Source organism: Microtus pennsylvanicus, chromosome 9, assembly GCF_037038515.1.
Source record: "Microtus pennsylvanicus isolate mMicPen1 chromosome 9, mMicPen1.hap1, whole genome shotgun sequence".
In the NCBI taxonomy this organism is placed as follows: domain Eukaryota; kingdom Metazoa; phylum Chordata; class Mammalia; order Rodentia; family Cricetidae; genus Microtus; species Microtus pennsylvanicus.
The window spans coordinates 58,720,732-58,746,861 of record NC_134587.1 but is presented as its reverse complement, the minus strand read 5'-3'; positions in this window follow the sequence as shown (position 1 = coordinate 58,746,861).

Genomic DNA, 26,130 nt, shown 5'->3' with positions numbered 1-26,130 from the left:
GTGTTCTCAGAGCAAGAACTCAACAGCTCTGGCACATCAGCGATCACTGGACTTCAATTGCTTATCTCTCCTCTCATCTCTTTGGCCAAATGGGCCCATGTGGGTGGCTCATGCCGGCTGGGTCTGTAATTCCTGCCGTGGGTGTGAACAGCTGCCTCTTACAGCCAGGTGGAGATGGATGGAACTGGCTCTCATAAGCACAATTAACCTCTACAGTTGGCTCCTGTTGTCTTACACATGGCAAGACCCAGTCACTATCACTGGGCAGCCCCACCAACTAGGCCAACCAGGACTGGAAATGGTGTTGGAGATCCCACGATGCTGATGCCTGGAATTTCTGTGCAACATTCCTGTTTCCACTAGAAGTGCAGTTCACCCCTAAAGAGTCATGAAGTGAGACTTACAACTCAAAATGAGTTATGTTCAAAGATTGAACAGGGTCTAATACACATCTAGCTGGTGACTTGTCTTTAAAATGTCCTAGGCTTATTTGCTGGTGTGGCAGCAAGAATTAAAATGGAAGCAGCGTGGGTCTTCTTTCCTCTAGCAACTCATAAGCAGACACCACAGTCCGGCCTTGGTGTTGGCTAATAAATAAACACTGTGTCTAATGTCCTTCTGCATGCCTACCGACCTCCTGGCTTTTTGCTATTTCTTTTCTCTATTAGCAGACAGGTCTAAGGTTAAGGACCAAGTCAACCAAGGTGGCCAAAATGGTGACCGTGGTAAGTTTCCATGATAAACTCTTAGATAAAGACTTACCCTAGGGTTGCTTTTGAGTGGCAGGTAGTGGCTGAGTCATGGCCGGGGCTCCACGTTAAGAGGAAGCTGCATTTCTCCTCTGTCTCAAGTCCCCCCAGCAACACTCCAATTCCAGAAGCTCCCAGAGGCCACAGGATGGTGTGTAAAAATAAAAGAAAATAAAAAACCAGAGATAAAACACAATAGCGGAATTATGGCAGCTCCTGACTACTGGCTACTTGATCTACATCACTCAAGGACAGAATGAAAGCAGAGCCCCTGGGAGGCTATGGAGCTAGTCCCAGTGAGATGATGTTTATAGAGAGGGTCTGTCAAAGCGTAGAACTGTCTCAAAACTTCTAGAACTTCCCTTTCCTATCTGAGGGCTGGGACTCGCAAGCTCTGTGGGATCATGGGTTAACTGTCCCAGCCAGTACCACCTTTCTAGAAATAAAGATACTATCGGCTGTTTAGAAGCCTGGATCTGGACAAACCTGGTTGATAATGGGATTTTCTTATGGGTCATTAACTGAGTACACAAAGGCTCCCGAAATGTGCCGCCTCTCAGGAATGAAACACATCTTAAAAATTCAAAATATTACCTGTGTTTGGGGCGTGAATAGAAACGGCAAAGCCATCTGAAATTCCGTGAGCAATGAGCCCTGGAATATGAATATGCCTTGGAGCAGTGTGCTTGGGAGAACAAAATGTTACGGTGCATCATGGCCCCGGGAGTGACTTTTCTGGAACTTTCCACCTACTGCCTCCCAGCCCTGAGCTTATAGGGTTGCAGTCACCACACTGTCCTCAGCAGCAGATGGCACATTCGCTGCCAAATAAGGCCTTCAGAGACTCCTCATTCTGCTCCTGTGGTTTCTTCTGCTTAGACTACAGTGGCTTGTTAACAAATGAAGCCAAAAAAGAGATCCATAAGGACATTGTAAAATAATACTTTAGCTCTTGTCCTTTCATCACTGCTGTGGCAAAATGCTGGGCAGATGCAGCCTAGGAAAAGAAGGGCTTATTTTGCACATGGTCTGAAGGTACAGCCCCTCAGGGGCAAGAACCATGGCAGAAGAGACCGAGGAAGCTGACGGCCTCCCATCTATAGTCAGAGAGTAGGAAGAGATGCATGCTGGTGCTCAGCTCACCTTCTCCCATCCCTCTCCACCCACCCACCCCCATCACAAAGGAGAGTAACCCTTTTACTCAGAGACGGTATACATATATTTGTGATCTAAATAAATATCTGGGTACTGTAGTCCAGCCAAGCTGACACAGTAATTTGGCCATCATGCAAAGCCATCGGAAAGACTGTGACTGAGGCCACACATACCCAGTTCTTTACTGAGGACATTCCTGATTCAAGTTATTCTAGCTCCAATTTCTCTGTCTCCTCTTAAGTTGCCATGGATATGGAGAAGCTTCCCAACAATTTGGCTTTTTGAGACAATGTCTCAGGCGGTGGCCAAGGCCAGCCTGGAACTCACTGTGTAGCTCAAACTGGACTCCAGCTCAACTCGGGTGTTGGGATCACAGGGGTCAGCTACCTTGTCTGGCTCTGTGGGTCTTTTCAAACGATCGGATGGCACACCCCTGAAAACGGCAGCCTTGCCATTGCAGAATGCCCTGCCTGCACTTGGGTCCACAGAGGACTCAGCCACACACCGAAAACAAACTGATTCAACATGAAAATACACAGAAGCTGCTCATCCGGAAACGGCCTCAGTTGAAAGCTGAATGGAATGGAAGCCCAGCTTCACAGGGCTGTGCAAAGAAAGACGGGGGAATTTGCCTCGATTTCTCTCCCAGTTTGAGGGAATTCACAAGAGAAACTTTAACTATGTCTGCATTTTACTGCACTTTGCCGAGAATGTGGGCCTATTAATACCTTAATGAATTATTGAGACAGAAGAGAACACTTGGCGGTTATGACATGCTTCTAAGCTTTTATGGAGGCTGGAAGGAACAAGATGATCCCTCAATGGTCCTGTTTGTACGTGAAGCCACTCTGTCATGACTTTCAGGGATGATACACATGGAGAAACATTATTTTTTAATATAATGTCAAAAAAAAACCCAACTGCACAGAGGCCAAGAGAGCTTCGTGTGTGGGAACTGAATGGCCCGGACCTTTCTGTGGCTATTTAGGAGCGGTCCATTTTGTTCTGTGTGGGATGTGAAGGTGGGAGGCAGACTCGGAACTGAGATGTCAAGTTTTCTGTTGTGCTTGGGAGAGCAGAGGAAGCAAATAGGTTTTGCTGAAGGAGACCTAAAATGTGGGGATGTGGTGTGTGTGGGGGGAGGGGGGTTCTTGTAAAAGCCCAGCAGGCCAATCCTCGGGAGTCTTCCTGATGTTTGGCTGCACTGGGTCTCCAGACTCAGGCCCGGGAAATTCCAAGCCTGGTGTTCTTTCTTCAGGGCTGTGGTCTAAAAGTGTGACTGGTCTATGGTGTTAGGTCATTAACTTCATACCCAAGCCCTTTAACAGAGAAGCACTCACAGTGGTCATGGCTCACCAGCTAGCACCCTACATGCCCCACCCACCCTCTCTTTTTCCTCAGTCCCCACATTCTATACTCTTCCTCTTGCTCACAGGTAACCTTCTCTTCCCTGTCGTCCTGCTCACTCACTGCCTACAGCATCTCTCTTCCCGTGTCTTCATCCTCAGATTCCCCTTGCTGCTTGCTTGTCAGAACTAAACAATGTCTTCCTTTTGACACCATCCCAGGCTGTCTTCCCTCTATGCTGTGAGCTCTACAGTGTTGGGGTCAGTAGCTGGCCCCATGGAGCTGTCAGCAAGACTTCAGGAGATGTTGTGTCCCATGGTCACTGTGGGTTGTTAGTGTTGACATTCTTACCCCCAGATGCACGCTCCAATGACAACAGGTCATTCCACTGCCCCCAGCACAAGGGACACTGTGTTCTTCCATATACAGCAATAGCCCCACGCCTAGGGCCTGATCCCTGGATGGACCATTGGACTTAGTTATCAAGGAATGTTCTGTGGAAAGGACATGCGTGCATATCTTCCTTGTAATTGCTCGTGATGCACAGACAGGCTGAACCATATTTAGGGAATCTGGAAGTATTTTTATAACGTTGAAATTGAAGTCATTTAGGTGATCTGTGTGTAATTATTTGGGGGAATTCTGGAAGGCGTTGTGTCGACATTGTTCCCGTAGGGAACAAAGACACCCTGAGAGGTTGGATGTCAGAGCCGAGCTCAGTGGACAGCGCTGAACAGAAGCCAGGAGTCTTGGCTTTGCTGGCCTGCATGGACAAAGGACATTGGCTGTCAGTGCTGTGTGTGTGTGTGTGTGTGTGTGTGTGTGTGTGTGTGTGTGCAGGTCCTATGCATGTGCTCATAGTGTGCTTGTCTATTCATGAGGGAGTGTGTGGAAGCCAATGGTCAGCTGCCAGAGCTGTTTCTCAGGTACAGCTCATCTTGTTTTTTTTTGAGATTCACTGGCACGGAACTCATTATTTATTATTATTATTATTATTAATTATTATTATTATTTTAGGCTTGGTTAGGCTGACTGGCCAGCAAGTTCAGGAATCCTCCTATAATTTTCATCCATGATGTTTTGATTCTTATGTCTCTTTCCCTAGGACGTGTGATACAGGAGCTTGCTTTGCTTACAGTGGCTCCCAAGTGTAGAGTCACCCCCCTAGCAGAACATTGAGCCAGGGGCTGTCAGGGCTGGTTTGTTGGCCCCTTTGCTCCCTTGCTGGAAGTGGGTAGAGGTCCACAGTGACCTCCGCAGAACACAGTGCCCAGGACACCATGGCCTTGAACAGTTTTTACCTCCCCAAGCGTCTGCTTCTCCTTTCCCCTCCACACAACCCCTGCCTTCCCCAGACAGTCTCACTTCTGCTTTCAGAGGGTGGAGATTCCTGCTGCTCGCTCTTGGGACTAGTTAGTTCCTCTTCCAAGCGGAGTCCAAGGAAAGCTGCTCAACTTCCCACAGTGTTTCAGCTTCTAGGAAGAGGGCTACGCTGGGAAATTTAGACCGTCACGAGACCAGCAATACCACCCAGCTGTTTATTAGGTCTGAGGCTTGCCTAGAAGGGCTATGCGCACACGGTGACCTGAGAATGGACATGGTAAGATGTGTAAAGGACACTGACTTCCCAAAGGAGGAACACCTGCAGACTGCTTCTGTTAACTTGGAATAGCTGAGAAAGAAGGAGAGCGAGAATGCCAGGAGCCTCTGGCAGTTCCTACCATTGCCCATGCAGTAAAATGGAAAGATTTTATTTTTAATTATGTGCATGTATGCACATGTGTGCAGGTGCCCTGCAGAGGTCAGGGGTGTTGGGTGGCCTTTGGAACTGTAGTTATAGGCAGCTGTGTGCAGCCTGATGTGGGTGCTGCAAGTGAGCTCAGATCCTCCCCAAGAGCCTTTAAATGCTGAGCTCTCTCTCCAGTCCCAGCTCTGAATTTTTAAATGCGTCCACAGTCCCCATGTCCTTTATTATTCAGTGGTTTGGACAACATTCTGCAAGGTAGGCAACCTTGAACTTGGCGCTAGCCACCACCCGTCTCGCCACCCCACAACACTGCTTTTGAGGGAGTGGACGACGATTCTGGTTCTTGTGTGAGTGAGGTAGGAAGACACAGGTTAACATAAATCACTCTTGTGGCTTTTCACCTCCAAGCAAGCAAAGCAAAAACGGCAACAAAAAGCAAGTGTTTAAAACCAACAAAAACTCCCTTCTCAGGCACAGATTTTGAACGACTTAGCTGAAACTCATCTAGAAAAGCTGCAAAGACACTTGGTTACTTCCCTGCAGGAACTGACCAAATCAAACACAGCCAACATCCTCCCATTCCCGGTAAAGTCTTGACTGAGAGATTGGATAGAGATTTAGTATCTTTTCCCTTTGCTGTGATAAAAATTACCCTGATAAAGGCAACTTAAAGGCAACTTTGTTTCAGCTCACAGCTCAAGGGTACAGTCCGTGGTAGCGGGGAGACAAAACAGCAGGAGCTTAAAGCATTTGGTCACATTGTGTCCATATAGTCCTAAAGAAGAAATGGCTGATGGCTGGTGTCCTCACTCAGCTGGAGAGCCCAGCCAGGGGATGGCCCCACCTACAGTGGGCAGGCCTTCTGCCCTCAGGTTACCCAGTTGCAAAGATCTACACCCACACCCCAGGTGGTTCCAGGTTCTGTCAGGTTGACAGTTAACACCACCACAGCTACCTTGCCTCTCGGTGCTGTTTTCCTCTTGGTGACTAAGTTTGCACAGCTCCAGCATCAGATGTGCCTGTAAGGAGAGGTCCTGGAGCCTTCAACGGAGATCTAGACAGCTGGCAGGAAGGTGTGCTATGTCCCTTGGGTGAAGAACTGGGGAAGCCAGGGTGTCCCAGGCCACTTTGTAGTGATATGCGGCTGACTTTCTCCTGGTAGGGACCCCAGCCTGACCCCAGCTGTCGCTTTCCCCAGTTATTAACCACAGGGTGCAAACACTCCCCCACCATGTCTACTGCCCCCCCCTCGCCCTTGCCACGCTAAGCCCTGGGGCAGGCTCATGTTCACAGGAGCAAGTCATTATCCAAATTAATTAGCTGATTTTCCTTTTGTATAAACATCCATGCTCAAGGCTAATTGCTCATTTAATTAAAACCTTCAGCTCTAATCAGGATTGCCTTTTATGTAATTCACACACATTTAAGGTACCAACTGCTGCTACTGCTGTGTGCCATAAACGGAGACCGAGCCACGAAACGCGCAAAGGATAACAGGGAGCGGAATCACGCGCAAAGGATAAGGGGGGGGGGGGGGCGGAATCATGAAGAGCAGCAAGGAGCTGGATTGGCTTTGGAGTAGCTCCTCCTGGGAGAGGAGTGCAGGCACTTTTTAGCTGCTGACACCTTTTCCTTATTTTAACTGCAACACCCCGCATACTGGTTTCCATTTGTTTGCAGCCTTTGTTTTTGAGAGGACGCTATCCCGTTGTTCATCATTCCGTCCGCACTGCGCACGAAACTGCTCTTTCATGTCCTATATTCTGAGGACATTGGGGGTTTTCAGGAGTCTTATCATGAGGCTCACTGGCGGGGTTGACTGTAAATGGGTTTGGGGTGGGCCGAGTTGGGAGCAATGGGCCAGGATGTGGGTCTGAAAGGTCTGAGAACTTGGCAGTCCTTGGTGACGGCTTTGCCTCCTTTCAGAATATCTATTATCCGAGTTTGTAGAAGATAAAACACAAAATGACCTGGGCTAAAGAAAGCAAGGGAAATTAAATCTCATATAAGAGTAAATTTATGGGTTAAGCTACATTCATGCACGTTAGACTTGGAGATCAAATCATGTCATCAAGCTGCGGTTTTGTGACCCACTTGGCTTTGCCTCAGACTTCCTTGAGGGAAAGAAAGTTCCACTCCTATCTCTCAGAGAAGGAAGACCCCTCTCTAACAATGCCGGTGAAAGTCTCCTTTGTCCCGTGAGGATGCAGTTGCCATGGTTGGGAGGATTCTGTGTGCTCACTGGGGTGGACTGACAACCCCACCCCGTGACCAGGGCACAGCTCCTCTCTGCTGGCAGTTGCATGAATTGAGATGGAGGAAGGGGGAGTGTCATCCAGGGAAAGCCTGTGACACTGGGTGGATGTGGAATGGGAACATGGCAGACATTTATCTGGAGACTGGATCAGGTGATGCGGTCGTCGTAAGGCAGGGGCTACGAGACGGCTGGTTCCCACCGAGAATTCCCTAACAGGGCTTCTTCCTGTATTTAAAGATGGTGACAGATGGGGCCTGGAGCACATCCTAGTGATATGGGGTTCCACCTGCCCCCTTCTAACCCTGCACTGAATCTATTGTGAAGAGATGGGGCTCTGCCTTCTCCCAGCCTCTGTCCCACTTTTAGGGGCTTTTGTGTCTCTATGGCCCCCTATCCATTCATACTTGTGCTCCTGGGAAGGTGATGGTGTGAAGTGTGTGCAATGGAGATTGCACAAGCACCCTCACTGTGGTGTAACTGGAACACTTGGGGACACGGCTGTCTTGCAGAGGGTCAGCTCAGACACCTATGCACATTAGACAACAGCCAGCCACTGGCAGGGGCACGCAGGATGATCCCATTCATCACCCCCCTGCTGTCCACCGCTTCATCTGTCTGGCAAGCCTTTTGCCTTCTGTCCTGCCCATCCCTTTCCTTGTGGAGTTCTCAGCAATGCTGTGAGCTGTTTGCTGGTACTTAAGGTGATGGCCAGTGAATAGCAGAAAAGAGAAAGAAGCCGTTGTCAGAGCAAATTCATTATTAATGCCTGGTAGTCTTCCTGTCTGCATCCCAGCTGCTGTTCAGCGTAGAGCCATGAGGATGTGATGATATTTGCATGGTGCCTGGGGAGACCGTTGTGGGCTGTCGCTTACCCTTCCTGAGAAAGGACGGACAGCTTGACTTGGAGAGTCACTCCTCCTGCTGGGCCCAGGGAGAGGAGGAAGGGAAATGAGGTGAGAGAAAAATCTCTGCACATTTCCTTGTGACGAAATAGCTGCAAGAAGCTCCTCGGGGGAGGAAATCTTCATTTTGGAGCACAGTTTCGTGGCTGAGAGGTCATTGCGGTGTTTATGATGTTATTCACGATGTTGGGAGTGACTGGCTTATGGCTGTGGCAGTAGAATATGAGGATACTTGATCACATCTTAGTAGACTAGGAAGCCGAAAGCTTGGGCCTGAAGTAGCACAGTTAGAACCTAAGACCCATTCCTTGTGTTCTTCCCTGGCCACACATCACCCCGCTAAAGCAGTGGTTCTCAACCTTCCTAATGTAGTTCCTCATGTTGTGGTTACCCCCCAACCATAAAATTATTTTCTTTGCTACTTTAGAAGTGCAATTTTGTTACTATTATGAATCATAATGTAAATATTTGTGTTTTCTGATGGTCTTAGGGGATCCCTGGGTAAGGGTCCTTTGACCTTTCCCTGCAAAAGGGGTTGTGTCCCACAGGTTGAGAAATGGCTGTTGAGCGGTTCCACAACCTCCCCAAGCTGAGGAACAAATGTGCAAACATGAGAGATCGTGGAGATGTTTCACACTCAAACTGTGGCAGACTTGTTTCCTGGAAATTAGGGACAATTCTGAGCCCACCCTGGGAGAAGACCCCTGTCTGCAGGACTCCTCAGAGAGGGTTTGTCTGGTCCGAGTCCTCATCTTATAGGTGGATGGAGGGGGTCACAGGAGACAAAGGAGACATGGCAGAGCTTCTGAGATGCTCAGGCTGTCCCTAGAACTTGGCTATACCACAAGGAACACAGAGGCCACAGGACACACCAGAGAAAGCAGAGGGGACTTTGGGCCAGGGTGAGCCAGGTGCTCTGGGGTTGGAACAGTGGTGACTCGGGGTGCTCCTTTGCTTTTGTTCTGGACTGATTTTACCGTGAAGCTAACTAATTACCCCCTCCCGCGCCGCTACCTTCAATCAGTACATCTTCGTAGACTTAAGTAAATAAATAAAAGCTTCCGAGAAGCAGAAATACTCCATCTCTGTATCTGATTTAAAACCCAAAGGTGAAGTTGCTGTCATCTTCTCTCTCCTTTCTTCTCTCTCTTCCCCATCCCTCCCTTTATCCTTCCCCCTCCCCCTCCCTGGGATCTTATTAAACATTACCATATTTTCAGTGTGGATGCTTCACCGTGCCAGAAATAGTTGCTACAAGCAACTGTGGGGAGGGAGGAGAGGAGGAAGACGTGAAAGTGTCATGGAAGGCATTAGCTATTTGTCGGCTGGAGAGCTGCCTCATTATTCCCACGGCAAACACCCCTCCAATGGGGGAAGGAGAGGTAGGAGCACCCCCATCTTTACACTTTGCTACGTGCCTGTGAACACTCACAGCAGCGGCGAGAGAAGCCTTCGCACAGAGCCCCTTTGGCAGCAGACGCACACACATTCCCATGGCGGGAGCGCTAGCCTCTCTGCAGAGATTCCATTAGTCACAGGTCATGTCTTGTTGAGGAAGTGAGAACAACTTTTTCTTCTCACAGAGGAGTCCTGGGCTAATTTGTCATCTGATTGTGTTTGGAGCAGTCTGCTTCCTTTTGGGAGCCTACGGAGGAGGCCTGAAGGACTCAAATATTTCTTATTTGTCCTGCTTGGTTGTCAACACACAAACATAAAGTGGTTGTTTCTTTTTTTTTAATGGTTATAAATACTTGAAATATGTGGGGGAAAGTAAATGGAATCCAAGCCCTTGCTTGTGTCCCCTATAAACTGAGTGAGACAGATGACAAGATCTCTAGGAAAATATCAGGATCTCTCAAACTGCAGAGCATGGTTGAGCTCTCTGAAGAATGCAGCGATATAGCTCATTATGAAAAAATGTGGCATTTTGTGAAGGATGAAGTTGATTGCAGACAGTTGAGTGCAGAAGAGACACTGAGAGCTGGGCCTGTTGTAGACACAGTCCTTGTTTAAGAAAAGTGTCAGAATTTATTTTAAAACTGTGTAGTTAAGGGATTTGGGGGAGGGTTTTTTTTTCAAGCCATGTTGAATTCTTGACAAGCTTTTGGCCAGTTCCCATGAGTCTCCATCTGGGTGCGTGTGCGGCGACATCTTACTTTGCTCAACGTTTGTTCTCAGCCGGTGTTCTCCTCCGCAGAGCGCTGTGGGTTGCGAGGGATAAAAGGCGTTCTGCTCGGTGCTGTCAGCAGCATCGTGGAAGTGAGTTTTCAGTCTCCCTGTGAGTGGCACTGAAGCCTGCCGTGGCTTTAAAGCGCATTTCTCCCCACACTTCGTGTGGATTCGCCTGTCTTCTCTTTCTGCGTTCTCTTTGCCACCATGCCGTAATCTAGTGAGCAAAATATTGCAGTTTATGGAGTATTAGCTCTCATTGCTGTGACCCAAAATACCTGGCAAGAAGCCACTTGATAAGGGCACCGTCCAGGACAGCTGGCAAAGCGTGGGATCAGGAGTGACTGGGTACTTCTCTGTTGTAGGAGGCTGCTCACTCACATCTGGATGGTGGTGCAGCAGAAAGCAGACCTGGGTTAGGGATGAGACAGAGAACCTTAAGACCTGCTTCTGCCAGCAGGGTTCTTCCTCTGCAAGGTTTCAGAACCTCCACACAAATTCTGGTCCTATCTAGAGATCAACTGTTCAAACACAAGCGCTATGGATGGCATTTCACATTCAAGCCACGACACCTTTTACTAAATGCTGGTGTGGTCAGTTACTGTAGATGGGGCCAAAATACGGGTCTTTACTTCATCCTCTTAACAGTTCTGTGTTAATCTATGGGTCAAAGTTCTGAGCTTGTGTTATGAGAATTCATATAAGATGAGATAGAAACTCAGAAAATGGTAGGCGAATTTCTGTGTGCTCTCGGGTGATTTACATAAACTTAAGTCTCTCAGGGTTTTAATTTAAACCTCGGACCATGATGAAATATCCTCAGAGCTTGCTATGACACTCATGGGGCCAGTGCAGAATTCACCCAAAGGTTGGAGCCATCAAACATTCTGTGTGTTTTTAGTCCTAATTCCTGACTTTCTCAGACGCTACTACATGGGTATTTTCTCAGACTCTGATGAACACACAGACGCATCGAAGAACAATTGAGAAGGTAGGACCAGTGCACGGTTACCAGCTCATGGCTCGTAAGACACTTGCATAGCAGGGAGTGTGGAGTCCCAGCAAGTGATAGGGGCTCCATTCTCGGCAATATAAGATAACATCCTAATCTTAGGACGCGTTTTCTGGATAGGGTGGGATAGACTCAGATGACCTCAGGCTCAAATCTGATGCCAAGCTTATCTTCAGGAGTGACTTCCCCATGATTATGGATGCCTTTGAGTTCCGAGTAACTCGAGTCTGAGGCTCAGCACCCCTGTGATCTTTCCTATTGGGCAGAGCCTATGCTGTTCCTTCCCTCTGGTGGCTCATCCTACCTGTCAGTTACTGTGTCAGGCATTAGCAGGTTGCCAAGCACTTCCTCTTCACGCTGGAACATAAGTGCTAAACGCAGGTTCAGAGCTTCTGTGAATTCCCATTACCTTTCAACGAGGCACGAAGCAGAGCGTTTTAGCGATGTTTAAACCGCAGCTTTATAGACCGACCCACCAGAGGACAATGGCAAGGCAGCTGGAATGCCTTGCCAGAGCTCAGCTAAGTTTTCTCACCTCAGAGGCACGCAGGTTTGTGAGTCTTGACTGCAGTCAGGTGGGTCAGAATCACACTGGTCTCGGAGGACTGAACACAGAGTAGCATCTGTTAGGAATTCTGATGCAGTACGCATTCTGTGATGCTCCTGATCCACGGACAAGAGGAGAAAAGGAACTGAATTTAGAATGTTCTCATGTTGGTTACTTTTTTCATTCTTATGATGAGAAACCACTTCACGGAGGAGGGGATTATTTGGCCTCCCAGTTTAAGAAGGGCTGGATTCCCTCATGGTAGAATGGGTAAGGCAGCTGGCCACACTGCCAGGAAGCGATCAACTCACTTCTTCCTTCGTATTCAGTCCAGTACCCCATCTCACAGAATGGTGCAGTCCACATTTAGGCTACAATTTTCTACTTTAATTGCCCACTCGATCTAGACAATTCTCACAGACACGCTGAGGGGTTTAGCTGCTAGGAGAGTCTTCAGCCTGTGAGCTGCAGATTTGGATGAGGAGAGAGAACAATTACATCATGGATGATTCTGCATTCTTCATAGGTGAGGACGTGGAGGATATTCTCCAATACCTTAGACACCCTGAGCCCCTACCATGGTGCCCCAGCTGCAAGACACTAAATCCTGGCTCACCCTAGGCTCCAGGTAGAATATGGAATGTCTGTGAGGGAGGCAGATCCCGGTTTACCCAGAAATCTGCCTCCTGCTGGCCGTGGGCTCCGGCTAACTGTCCGTCCACTTCTCTGCCTCCACTGAAGCGGGAACCCACCACATGAGACAGCTTATACACAGGAATGACCCATAAACTCCGCTCCAGAGAGGGCCACTGCCTGTAATTTCGCTGTAGTCTTTGGACTTAGTTTTCATAGGTGATGGCCTTGTCCTTTCATTTGCTGATCACCGAGACCAGTCCCCTCATGAAAAGCTGTTCCACCCAGAGCAACTCCTGGCGTTCTGCCCCGTGCCCTGCGATATTTAATTTTGATGCCACACGTGCCTTTGGTTCTATTTTTCATGCTCATTGACTCATCTCACGCTTAGAAACTCCAACAGCGATTTTGTCATTAACAGTCACAGGTTTTTAGGTGTTTTTATAAATCAACTTATTTTTACAATGAATTATTAGGCCAAACACATTTTAGCTCCCCACCCCCCTGCCACACACACCACCTCATTCTCTCTTGTGTTTAGAATTTTTAACACTGAATCCCAAGGACTTTTTTTTCCCACTTAGGGTAACTTCCTTGGTTCTTATTCTAGAGTTTCTTTAAAAAGAATCCATTTTTTTTTCTCTCAACACATAAGAATAAATATCAATAGTATTCTCCTGGTAAACATGAGACTCGAGGTACCCACACCTGGATGGCCCCAACAAAAATTGCCCAGAGTAGCCACTGAGACCCTAATGTGAAGACTTGAACCTACAAAGTTTGGATCAATGTGCGTGCATTTGGCCAGAGGCCCTGGTGTGCCCTTCTGCCACACAGCGACTGACCATGTCTAGATTCTGACTGTCACATAGGCAGACATCAACCTCCAGGGTCCCCTCTGATGTCTATGGGTCTCTCCCTCGATGACAAAGATTAAACACTGTTTTATGGCTGTATTGTTACTAAAAGGAAGGCTGGAGGGCTCCATATAATATACTTTCTTCAACTACCAAGTTCATTTTTTATTTTGACACTAAAAAAAAGTGTCAATGTTTATTTCCAAAAGTGTTGTGTCCCCTGTCCACCTGTGTCCACTGGGGTAAGTGGCTTCATCCTTTCTGAGAACATCAGTTTATGTTCCCGAAAGAGAAGCTACACAGGGCACTAGAGCATCATCTAATCAATGGTAGCCCCATGCCACAACTCTGCTCTGAATAAACTTCATTTGGGAAGAAGTTCAGATTCACACAGAAGAGCTTTGGAGATAGGACAGAGCTTTCTGTCCTTGAATTGGCTCCTATCCTATACAACGACGCGAATAATGCAGATATAACATGATCAACTGGCCCAGTTCCTGGTCTTGGATCCTGTTTCTGTTAGAAGCCCAGGATTGTCTCTAAGATCCTACATGATTCCTAATGTCCTTCCTCATCCCCCCCTCCGTGTGTCACAGTCCATCTGCCTACACAGACTCCAAGTGTCCTGCCTCCATTCCCCCCATGGAACTTTCAACAGATGGTTTTTGAGGAGGGGGCCTCAGCTGGATGGTAGTCACAGTCTCTTAACCTCCATGGGTCAGGGCCTTCTGTGGCTGTGGTCTTGCCCTCAGAGGGATTTTCCCACTGTACCAGCATGGAGCGGGACCAGCCTTGTCTGCACCTTTAAACTCTTGTTTAAACAACAGTTCTCTCCTTCTCCTCTTTCCTCTCCTCCATCCGTTCACACTCTGCACCTGGACAAGAGCAGTAACCATGACAGAGCCTTGATGCCATTTGTCTCAAGACCTCCCCCCCCAACAAATTAATCTATTACTCTTGAATTTAGCCTCATGCAAATTCTTAGGATATGGTGCAGAATACAGCCAGATTTTTCTTTGCTATCATATAACCTACAAGTCAGTTCTAAAGGCTTCACAACCACTGCCAGGTTCATCACAACAAGAACCTTGCTTTTTGGTATCAGGTTTGTGTATTAGTAATTTTTCTCATTGCTTATACCAAATTCCCCAAATATCATTCAAGGAAGAGTTAATTTTGGTTTTCAGTTAGAAGAAGTGCAGTCTGCCACAGCAGCAAGGCTTGACAACAGAACTCAGGTTCACCCTGTGTCCGTGTCAAGAAGCAGAGAGTGGTAAGGCCCAGTGCTCATCTCTCTTTCTCTCTCTATTCAGCCAAGACTCTAGCTCATGACATGGTGTGGCACACATTTCAGGTGGTTCATCCCTCCCCAATCTAGACATTCCCCCCCAGATATGCCCAGAGTTGTCTCTCCTGCGCGATTCTAGATATGCCAAGTTGATAGTCGGTGCTCTCTCCTCCCCGCTGAACTTTAGGCCTTTTCCTTTCTATTGTCTTCCCCCTTCTACTCTTGAAGAGGCCAGGCAGAGCAGGTGTGCTGTGGAATAAGCCCCACCTTGGCACTGTCCGACGCTTTCATTAGATGATGCTATACATATTTGGGGAGAAGGCATACAGAAGACACATGTCTGGTGCATGACAGAAGCCCGACCTGTCACGGGTCTTCTGTCTGTCTACTTATTTGGATATCAGATTGAGGTGACACACTGCTTCCTCCTTCTACAGTCCACACACTGTAAACAAGCCTCTGGGCTCAGCGCAAGGGCAGGGGAGGAGGATTCAGATCCACTTCCTGGAGGTAGGAAAATCAAGGACAATATCAGACCCCTGGAATCCTCAGCAGAGAGGCTCTGCAGCTACACGGCGTCTGCTCTTTGTCCTTCCTGTCCTGTCACTCGGAGATGTTGCAATGACACCAGCTGTCCTCTGTCCTCTGCACCAGTCAGCTGGAATGGTTCCGAAGGCCGAGCTGTCTCTCTCCTCTTGTTTACACATCGAATCCTTTAGATAAGCATCACCCGAGAAGCTCTTCAGCTCCTCCTATCAGATCCACAAGCCCAGCTGTGGCCCTTGGCTCTGCATCTTTCGTGGCTTTAGTGAGAAACCAAGGGCTCCTATGTTCCATGGGCAGTGCGGACACTTCAGTACACTGTGAAGATCTGTTGCTCTTGTTGTTATTAAAAAGCTGATTGGTCAATGGTTAGGCAGGATTTGGGGGTGCGAAGAAATGCTGGGGAGAAGTCAGAAAAGAAGCTGCAAGATGCAGAGCGAGTGGGATGGGAAGTATGTACATGAGGTAAATGAGCCTCTGGCCAGCACACAGATGAGTAGAAATGGGCTAATTTAAGTTATAGGAGCTAGCTAAAAACAAGCCTAAGCTATCGGCTGAGCATTTATAATTAATATTAAGTTTCTGTGTGGTTATTTGGGGAGTGGCTGGCCCTCCAGGAAGGGCTGCTTCTGTCCAGTTGCTCCTCAGAGAATAGTTTTCTGCCTGTGATCCACGTACTCCATTTTATTCACTGTTGTCTCTAGGAACCAGTCCGATGGGAAATGGCTACTTTCTCAGAGTGAAGGTGCTATTCCAGGAAGACGTAGATAAAGCTATACTTTTAAGGTGAAGCATTGGTGAAGGCTTTTCCAGAGAGGTTTGACCTAAGAGGCGAGTCACCCTGATTGTGGGTAGCACCATCCATTCCCTCCCTCTGCCTCCTGATCTGCATCCTTGTGAGAACGCTCCCTCTACCAGAGCTGTGAGCAGCCCTTAGTGACTTCCCTTTCCACATGGCTGACTGCACCTTCACCTTGTGAGCCACAGCCGACCCCTTCCCTTCTCGAGGCATTTTTCTCATCAGATAGTTGGTTACAGCCACAGGAAAAGTCACTCAGGGGCAGGGGCCAGAGGACAGGAAGAGGAGGAGGGAGCTGGCAAGGCTTACATTTGGGGCACCTCTTCCCACTGTAGGTCCTACTGTGAGTGAGGAATGGGGCTACAGAGACAGGACGGGAGAACTTCCACTGATGCTTGGGATGAGGTATAAGCACGGGGTTTAAAGACTGTATCCAAGGTGCAAAACTAGGAAGCAAGGTATAATCAGATCTTTGTCTTGTGTAGTAGCATGTGCAAGCATGGTGCAATTTACCTTGTCACCAGAACACCAGTCTGTCTTGGCCTTGTGTCTTGGATATGAATTCTTCACTTGTGAGCTCCTATGGCTGCGGCTCTCTACAGATAGATCTTGCTTCAACTTAGGTACTTGCTGCTCCTCACGCATCTGTTTTTGATGGTCTCATTTCTGTCATCTTTTGGCACCAGGGATCTTCACAGAGAGGACTCAGAAAATGTTTCCAATTGTTCTATTCCCCCAATTACATCTGCCAATTTCTGGGAAGTTAAATAAATAATCCCTCATCTTTATTACTTTCCGTGTGAGCAGCCTTGAGTTACTTCAGTTACTGTCAGGTGTCCATCATTTGAGTGCTCACCTAAGACTCATAGGTGGGTGGAGGAGATCACGCAGAGGAAAGCCATCCAGAAGCCTGGTACAGATGTCCACATCTGCCTTCCTAGCGCTTAGGAGCTGGAAGCAGGAGGCTTATCCTAGGCTACAGAAGGCCAGCCTGGGGGACACGAGACCTTGTGTCATCTTGCACCTGCAAAGAAACAACTCGTACTTTCTAGAAACATGACGCCACTCTTAGACCCTTGATGTGGGATTTCCCTCTGTATGCTCTGAATATGTTTTATTACCATCAGTTAATAAAGAAGCTGCTTTGAGCCCATGACAGAATAAAGACAGATGGGAAATCTGAACACAGATGTAGAGAGAGAGTAGGCAGAGACGAGGAGATGCCATGTAGCTGCCAAAGGAGACAGATGCTGGAATTTTACCTGGTAAGCCACAGCCTGGGGCAATACACAGAATAATAGAAACAGGTTAATTTAATGTATAAGAGTTAATAATAAGCCTGAGTTAATAGATCAAGCAGTGTTTTAATTAATATAGTTTCTATGTGATTATTTGGGTCTGGGTGGCTGGGAAATGAACCAGCAGTCTCTGCCTACAGTTCCCGCTCCTGCTTTGGACTCTTCTGAGTAGAGCCAAGGGGTAGAGCTCATGACTCTTGGGGACCCCAGGGTGGGCAAGTTAGCCCAGTTCCTTGTACTTCTTGCTGCCTCTTACTTGTGTGGTGTGCACATTAAGACACTCTCCCAGCCTTGTCACACAAATGCATGGTGTGAACCCTGTCCTGCGATTCCCCTAAGCCTGTTTCCTTAGTCACACCAGAATGTGACCCAGCTAGTAGGCTAAAGGTTTCTCTTCTTCGGCTGCTAACAAACATGCTCCCACTCTCTCAGCCTTTCTTTGTGTATCCCCCTCACGGACTCCTGACCCGGCTCCTCTTTCCCTGTGTCCTCCCAGTGTGGTGGCCACCCTGTAGAGGTCTCCATGGTCTCTTGGTGATATTGTTCCTTTGGTCTGTAGTTGGTTCTGTACATGGGGTGAGTTGACATTTTTCCCATGTCTCCCTAATAGAGTCACATAACACCAACACAGGTGACCTACCTCTTCCAGGAAGGGCTTACTTCTTGAAGGTTCCACAGCCTCTCACAGCATCTGGGGACCAAATGTTCAAACTCATACACCGTGGGGACCCTTTTACAATCAAGATGTACTTTGCGTCGGGCTCCCAAGGGTTAGCGACATTGTTGAAGGCATTGGATGATCCTGGGTCCATCTTTTCTGTTCTATCCCCTTGATACAACTAAACAATTAAGGCATTATCTTGTAAATACATCAATTTATAACCTTAAGAAAGATTCCATTTTGATTATTACATGCAATCTGGGCTTCCAAATAATTTATTTTGGAGTTTTAAAACCTATTGACTTTAAACCTACATGGCAGTGAGAGCTATTTCTTTTAATAAGTTTATTAAGAAACACAAATAAGAACTTGGGCCAAGAACTCGGCATTGATGGTGTAGCAATGAGCCTATAATTCTTTCATGTACTAGCAATTGGTTTTTTTGAGTCTAAAAGGATTGCAATCAAAGAGCTATAAAAAGGAGTTTCACTCAAGGAAATAATGGGAACCACATACTTCCCAGAAGCCCAGGAAGAATTGTGCATATGTGTTAAAAACTTATAACCTGTGTCCTCTTCTCTCTGGGTCCTGGACACCTAGTGTGTCCATGGAGCTTGGTCTCATGAAAGTCACACTCTTTCCCAAGTCCTGGGGAGGCAGAAGAGGTTTAAAACAACACAGATTTATGTGGGTGTCCTTAGATGCCTGCGCTCTTGACTCCCCTAAACCACAGACTTGCCCCCCGCTGGCCCTGCCTGTCTCTTGATCCCCTCTAGACTCCACCGCCTTTCATTTGGCCCAGGAAGCAGCTGTTTTAATTCACTTTCATTTTAAAGTCGGACGCTTTCATCTCTGATCAAATGCAGAGTGACATGTATCGGAAGCACATTTCCCTGGCCGGCTGACATCACGGCAGAAGGTCCTTTAGTCATTTATAGCTGTGTGTTTTCAAATGTCATACATGTCAGCAGGCTGGTGGGAAGCACTCACGGGTTCTGAATGGGGCTGTTATTCCCCTTTGCTGGGCCCAGTTCAGGAGAGCCTGCTAGGTTGAGTCCTCTGGAGGGGGCTAGTTAGAAAGGCTTGAAGGAACAGGTGCACATGTCCCTGTGCCTGTCAGAGAGTTTGAAGCCTCTGACAATAAAAAGCCTCTGAGATAAAAGTGAGGACCTGCAGACACCACTTCCTCAGGACTGTCTGCAGTGACATGGCTGCCTGTCACACACGGGTATAGCTATTCCTCTCAGCACCAGGAGATGTACAGACCTTGGTCATCTCCCAGACCCAAGAAACAAGGTTCTCCAGTGATAATAATTTTCAAGTTTCATTTTATTCATGGGCTTGAGCATATTTTGATAATTTTTTTTAAAGAAACTAGTTCTTTTAAATTACAAACTCTATCTTTTTATTTCTCGGCTGCATTCTTCATCTTGGTTTAAGGATTTACCTTGAAGGCATGCCTCATGTTGTAGAGGCCAGGCTGGTGTGTGGGTTTCATCTGACTTTTGCTCTCTCATCTATGTGGGATTGGCCTTGGTCTGCAGTACAAGCTTAGAACGCGTCCACTTTAGCGCAGGAAATGGGCCATTTGTCATGTCCAGTACTTTGTCGATTCTCCATTGTGGTTCCGTGTCACCCGTATGATGAACTAAGTCACCCCACAATCTAGAACCTGTTCTCTCCCGCTGGCTGGGCCCTTGCACCTTGCACAGGACTGGAACTGCATCGGCTGCCAGCTTGCTGGTCGCCAGCAGAACTAGACCGGCTGCACTGTTGCGTTCTCCTGGCTATTTGTGTCTTCCATTATTCAAAGTAAAATTTAGAATTTCAGTCTATTTCCAGTACCAAGATTTGGATTTTTTTCTTTTTCTCTTTTCTTTTCTTTCTTTCTTTCTTTCTTTCTTTCTTTCTTTCTTTTTTTTTTTTTTTTTGGTGTGGTGTCAAGAGTTTGAATTAACTTAAAAGAACTGCAGCTTCTCTGATGTTGAGTTTTTCACAAACTAAATCTCTGTGTTTGTTCCTGACACAGCTCCCCAGTGTCCCTCAGCATCACCTCTACCTGGCTGCCCCTCTTTGGGGTCTTTTCTTGAATCGTAGCTCATGGTGGCCTTAACACGTGGGGCACACAATTGCTTATCTTGGCAGCTGTGGACAGCACTGTGTCATTTGAGAGCACTAAAATGAAGCCCATGTTTTTATTCTGCTTGAACTCGGAGCCCTTGCTGACCTAGTTTCTCTCCCTGCATTCTCCTTTTGTGACGGTTTTACTAAACTTCACGTCTGACTTTTTATTTTATTTTGCTTAAATTTTATCTTGTATTTCCTCAAATGTAGCTCTTCTAAACTGACTTAAAGTACGGGCATCTTCTTAGAGAAACTTGTTATCTGAAATTTTACCAGCCACCACAGGAGTCCACTCCTTAGACAAGAACTATATGTAAAAATTCTTACTCATCATAGATAGTAGTAAGAGAACGACCAACACCTCAGACACTGCCCTCTAGGCTCCTCCTTCCTCTCTCCTCCCCCTCTCCCTTCCTTCAATTTATCTATTTACTAACAATCTATCTGCCACCTATAAATGTATCATTTATTATTTTTGTCTTTTTTAATCTATTATCAATGTCGTCTGTGGATCATCCATCAATCTACTATCTGTCATCTACTTACCATCTACCATTTAATTATTATCTACCTATGTTTCTTTCTTCAATCTATGCACCATCTGTCATCTATCATCTGTTTATGTATGTATCATTTATTGTCATTTGTTTATATATCTATCAATCTACCTACCTACCTGTCAGTCATCTCTACCTAGCTCTAAACGTCAGCGTCTTTCCTGGGTGACAGCCTAGCCCCAATGTGAGCGATGTGATGGTCGGGGTCGCTCAGGACCTGGTCATGAAGTCCTCTGGGCTGAATGTGGATGCACAGGGCCAGCTGCCCCAGTGGGAAATCACTGCAGAAGGTGATGTTCTATGAAGCAGTAAGTGGTTTGGAAGCCCATTGCATGTGAGCAGCTCAGATCTGAGGAACGGGGTGGGGGTGGGGTCATGCCTGCTACTTTATAGAGTTTCCTAGCTTGTGAGCCCTTGAACTCGGGTGTTTTTCCACGCAGCCTATAGAAACCCAGATGACAGCACTGGGTTGGCTTGTCCTGGGGTCCTGGGACTGCAGTGGGGATCCCTTTTTTTAACTGCTTTTGCTAGACATCTGGAGGCCAGGTGTCTGTGTGGACAGGAGGCCGCCCTTCCACCATGAAGGGGGTAACTGGATTTCCTGGGGAGGCCGGCGAGGGTGAGTGTTCCTGGGCAGGTGAGACTGGGGATGCTGAAGGAGCAAATGTGGAGTCGAGAACGTGGGGAAGGTTCCTTCCAATCACCTATGCCGATTCCCACCTTGACTCTTAATGACTTACAGCTTCACCCATAGGTCAGCATATCCCTCAGCCCTCGGCAGAGAAACCTCTCCTTGAGGTAGTTATCACAAACCTCCTTCAGCTGGCTGGTGTGGAGGGAATCCGAGGCTGTAGAGCACCCAACCCTAAGTGGGGCACACAGAGCTCATCTCTCCTCCCGCGGCAGGGGGTCTTGGTGGAATAGGGTATGAGAAGATTCCAAGAGTCAGCGCTGTCGATAGCATCAAAGAAAGGATGTTTGCCAGATACAAAAGAGATGTCTCACATCCAAACTCACAACAATTGCACCAACACATACGAGACCTCTGTGAGTCCCAGCGCGGAGTGGGACTCCATATATTTGAAAGTGGGCACAAGATCCCACCGCTAGCAGAGAAGCTGTTGGCATTTGAGAGCTTCTGGGGAGGGGTGTGTCAGTTACTCTTCTGTTGCCGTGACCAAAGAGAATGTAAGAAGAAATAATTTACTGTGGAATTACAGCTGCAGAAGGTTAGAGCCCATGACCATCATGGCTGGCCTGTGGCAGCAGGCAGCCAGGTACAGCATTGGCTGGAGCAGTAACTGAGAGCTCAGATCTGACCCACAAACATGAGGCGCGTGCGCACGCATGCACACACACACACACACACACACACACACAGAGAGAGAGAGAGAGAGAGAGAGAGAGAGAGAGAGAGAGAGAGAAAGGGGGAGGAGCGGGGGAAGGGGGTGCTAACTGGGCCTGGTGTGAGCTTTTGAAACAGCAAAACTTACCCCAAGTAACACCCCTTCTTCAACAAGGCCACACCTCTTAATCCTTCCCACACAGTTCCACCAACTGGGGACATAGTATTCAAATCTATGAGCCGGTGGGGGCCATTCTCATTCAAACCACCACAGAGAGAATCAGTTTTCTTTAGTGATGTGACCCTGGTCATGCTGACTGCACACCAAGGCTGGCCCCACTCCCAAAATTAGCTGGGCAGCACAAACTGAACTTGATAGGGAAATAAAAGGAAATCTCAAAGCTGGAGCAGGGGGGAAGGGATGGAAGCCACTGTGACTTGTTCTTTCTCATCCTCCCTACTGCCTTCCTCTGCTGCTCCAACTGCCCTGCTGCCACCACCTTCCTCTTCGTAGCCCCCCCCAGGCTTTTCCATTACCCACCTTCCCTCCACTTAAGGCCCCTTCCCCTCATGACTCCCCCCCCCAGCCCCGTTCTCTTTTGCAGGTGTTGACACATAAATTTAAACCCACATTCCACAAGTGAACTAATGCTCGTGTGTCTGGGGGACACTGTATGGAGACCAACTACGTGAACACTTCAATTTGCTGTTGGTGACAAGCTAGTGGGTCTGATAAGTGGTTCTCACACAGCACAGGATGCACACAGGGTTAACCAGTCCTCCAGAGAACCAGGAGGGAGTCTCTTCTCGGGGAAGTTTGAAGTTTCAGTGTCAGAGGGCAGACTCGCTGAAATCCCCTCTCTGCTTACAAAGGGCTGCTTTAGAATCTTACCGTGAGTTCAAGGATTAGTTAACTCCTGACTAGAAGATGAGGAGGAGCTCAAGCTACAGGAGGGGGCAACCAACTCCTCCTCCCGAGGGGTACAGAGGTTGACAAACAGCAGGAAGAAGGAAGCAGAGCCACCTGGTAGAAGCCACCATGAAAGCCCAGCCCTCAGTCTTCACTACTCACTGCTTCAAAATGGAAGCAGCTCTCCCAGAGGCCACCAGCAAGCCTTCCTAGATACCCAGGCCAGAAGGCTTCTCTTCCTCTGGGCTTGCACACCCCTGCTCTCCGGCACATGCCTGTGACTTCGGGAGCATTCTGTGGCCAAAGGACAAACACAGCTCTCCACCCATCTGCTTGCCGCCTTGCTAAGCCATTTCCCTCTGGCTTCCAATCCTCCCCATCTCTGACTTTTGCCTGGCCAGGTAACTGCCTGTAGCCAGCCCGGTATCAGCATCTCCCAGGCCAGAGAGGCCAGGCAGCTGTTTACGTGCGGCTTTTCTGTTAGGAAGCTCCATCTGGCCGCGAGAGCTGGTCTGAGAAAAGAAAAGTCAGAGGAGGCAGGATCATTTTATCTGAGGTCACTGGAGACAAACCACTACTTGTTAAGTCTTCATTTGTAAGCAAACCCAGCCAGGCCTGTGAGGCCGTCTAGACGGTTCGCACTGACTAGGTATGAACCCAGTCCAGGTCAGCAGAAACCCATAGGGTTGGGGATCCAGTGAACACATTTGTGTTAGCCGAGATTTCCTGTTTATCACTCAGCATTGTTGAGGCAGCGGACAGCTGATACACTGGGCTGGCACTTGGCATGCTGGGAGCTCATCTGAACCACAGGGAAGGATCAAATGCTGGGGAGAAGGGTGCAACCTCCTGTGAGATCTTAGAGTCTGTTGTGTGCCCGACTTGCTGTAATGCCCATGAGGGCACAGTCTGAAATCACGCTTTGTAAATTCAGTGATTTCTAGTCCTTATGGAGCACCCAGCTGGCAAATGTGGGCTTTAATTAAGCACATGCACTCACTGCACGAATGACCTAGGCTGAAGCCCGAAAGATCTGGAGGAAGGGAACCCATGCCTCAATTTTACTCCATGAATTCCAAGTGTTTGGTGATAAATCTCAAAATGATCTAAGGTTTATTTTTCCATGATGCCAGGAGGAAAAATGTATAGCAAAGGGGTCATATTGTAGAAGAACAATAGTGTCCTTGTTACAAACACATATATATTTCTGTTCGTCATTATGGAGGTATTTGTGTGCTTGCCAAGTGTGCTGCACGCCTCGGATTTAAAAGGCCAGAGAAAGATGGTTTTAATAAAGTCTCCTAATGTAATAGAAGACGCATAATAACATCCTGCTTCAAATCTCTGGAAAAAGAAAAGTTCTTTTTGAAATGCTTTTCCCCCCCTTCAAGAATTATTTTCAACTAACGAGAAGAGGAAGGCCCAGTGAGGCCCCGAGTTGCCCCGTAGACTCCGGGCTGCCCTTTTCATGTGGTTGGTTGGTGATATTATTAGGGGTTCAGACACTCTAATCAAATGAAACAGGCAGAAAGCTGAAGGGGGGGGCGGTGAGTGAGGGACGCCAGGAAAGCCAGTTTTCCATTTCTTTCACGGGTCAAATTGGTCGATGATCTCACGTGAAATCGGCACACGGAGATCTGAGTCTTGTGACCCAGCGCGGGTACTGGAAGAAGGTGGCTGTCCTCACGTGAGTACAGGCAGTCCTTCAAGGCAAGGCGGTTACATAACTGCAAAGCAAAGACACACGATCTCCACAGTCACCGCGGAACCTCTGGCAACCAGTCAGCTGTGACCTCAGCCGCACGCACGTCAGAGCAGCCACGTCGGGCTATGGGTCACGGGAACGCCTGTACCTGCTCTTTGCCTCGTGATTTCGTCTCGGGAGTCAAAGCATCTGCGTTTTTATTATTTCTTTGCTCTGTGGATTTTGCTGGAGGCGTTCACACTGCGGAACAGGGCCTGCTCATGGACCTGGGAAAACCCTGCTTCAGCCATTGGCTTGTTCTTAGAAAGGAAGGGTTTTGAATGGCACCGTTCAGTGTCAGGAAGTGCCCTGAAGGAGGCAGTGACCTCAGAGCTGTTTGTGAGGGACAGAGACACCCAGGGGAGGTGCTGTCCTTAGCAAACGGGCAGATGCAGCCCTTCCAGATTGCAATCGGGCACTTGCTGTCTGTGGAACTGGGACCATCTAGGACAGGTCCCAGAGGGACTGCTCAATGATCGTCTCATCCTCCCTCCCAGGGGCCCCTGCAGCGTAAGAAAGGGTCTTCCCCTAGAACTCTGGCCTGACTCTCAGCGCCCTCTCCCAGCTGTCAGGCTTACCCCATTTCCCTTGCTTTGCTACCCCTTCTAAGTTCAAAGGGGCGGCAGCAAAACCCCGTGGTCTCTGAGTACACATTAACTGCTTTGGATCCTGGTGTCTCCTATTCCTTCCACACAGAAGAATAAGAAGTGGGGGTGGAGAGGCTATCCCTGGTGCAGCCTGCTTAGCAAAGACAAACACACCCGAGATTGTCCTCGGTTCAAAGCCTGGGTGATGCTGAGCTGTTTCATTGTGTGTGTGCCAGGGTCTTACTAATCCTCATCCTTGGGTGGTGGGGCAGACATTGCTGTGATGTGGTGGCCCTCCACAGTCAGCGTCACAGGACTTGTGACTAAAGCAGACAACCATCCATCACGCAGAGAAGGTCCTCTGATGACCAGAAGGTTTGATCTTAACAGTCTGAAGCTTCTTAAGGGGGAAGGAAGTGGGCTTCAGACTGAATCACAGACACCCTGCCCAAGTTACTTTTCTATCTCTTTGCCTCTATAATGTCTCTCTCTCTTGGCCAGAGGGATATGGGGCTAACCATTGTCTCTCTTGGTCAGTGGGATATGGACTCTGAAACAGCAGCATAAGAAAGAAAGGATTTTTGTACTTACTGATATCACCATTAGAAGATATGTCCAGGCAAAGATGCTGGCCTCGGATACGGAGGGGTGTGGAGCACAGTCATGGACCCTCACCTCATATGGCCACAGCCAGCTCAGTCCTTGACCATAAGAAAGTCCATTGAGATCAGGTGGGCCACCTCTTCTAAATCTGTAGGAAGATATCAAGATCAAATGCTTATGGTTTTGAGACACTGGGCTTCTGGGTATTTCCCATGCTTTCCTATTATATCAAAGGCAACTGATCAATATATAAAAGTGTGCGTGTGTGTGTGTATGTGTGTGCATATGCATGCACA